The following is a 1,110-nucleotide window of genomic DNA, read 5'->3' as shown; positions in this document are numbered from 1 at the left end:
TGAAAAAATCAGTGAAGACAACTTGGATGTGAATATACATTAGACAAGAATTTTTAATGACCCCTAATTGATGACTTCACATGTACAAACATCAACCCCCTCGAAGACGGTGAACATCTTGTGGCTGCACAAAAAAAAAGCAAAAATAATAATAATAATTTTTGCGAGTCACTGAGGCAAAGACTGTATTGTGGACTTCAATGATTGAAAGAAACATTAGACCTTAGTGATAATGGGCATTACAGACATTATAGTTTAGGATAACCACCATATTCAAGCTGGCATAGAGAGGATTGATTACTAGTTTTAAAGCAACCATTTGTGATCCCAAAAAAGAGTGAAGATGATTACTGTAGTGTTCATGACATTTGTATCACAAGTGCTATATTTTACTTTGCATGCTGTGTACAGTAAAATTCCCATAATTTGAAATAATTGGGGCTTTAGCCCTTATGAATGATGAAATTTTACAAAATATGAGGAGCACCTCATATCAAAAATTAAACGTTTCTACGTACAGTACCTCTGTACAGTACCAGATTTAGGTGCTTAGTCCATGGTTATCAGATATAATGGCTCAAACACTGGGCAATGATGGAAAAACAAGTGGAAAAAAACTTGTGCGTTAGACCATAGATGTACACTCCACAACTGACCAACATGAACTGACTGTGACCGACATGCGTGATGAGTATAGTATAGTACCTGTACTTTGTTTACACAGATGGGCAGTCGGTGGTTGCATCATATATATTCGTAAATGTCTCGCTATTCGAAATTTGACCAAATATTACGAAAACTTTAATATATATAGTAATATTTCAAAATGTCTCATATTTTGAAATTTTACCAAGGTTTACCAAATTTGTATTATATGTTTTGTAGCAGCAAAACATCATGAATTATGAGTAATTTTGAATTAGAGGAGAACAAATAATATGGGTTTACTGTTCTATAAATTTGCTACCTGTCACCCAAAACTGCTTAATTTACATAAAATGTGCTATTTATTGTTTCAAAACAACAATATATTAGACTAGATGCATTATATACCAGTATAAAAGTATTACACAGTACTACATGAAAGGTGCACCATACAGCCACTGTAGG

The sequence above is a fragment of the Homarus americanus genome, unplaced genomic scaffold, assembly GCF_018991925.1.
Source record: "Homarus americanus isolate GMGI-L3 unplaced genomic scaffold, GMGI_Hamer_2.0 scaffold28, whole genome shotgun sequence".
NCBI classification, from domain to species: Eukaryota; Metazoa; Arthropoda; class Malacostraca; order Decapoda; family Nephropidae; genus Homarus; species Homarus americanus.
The sequence above is the reverse complement of the archived record's forward strand: the minus strand, read 5'-3'. Positions refer to the sequence as shown.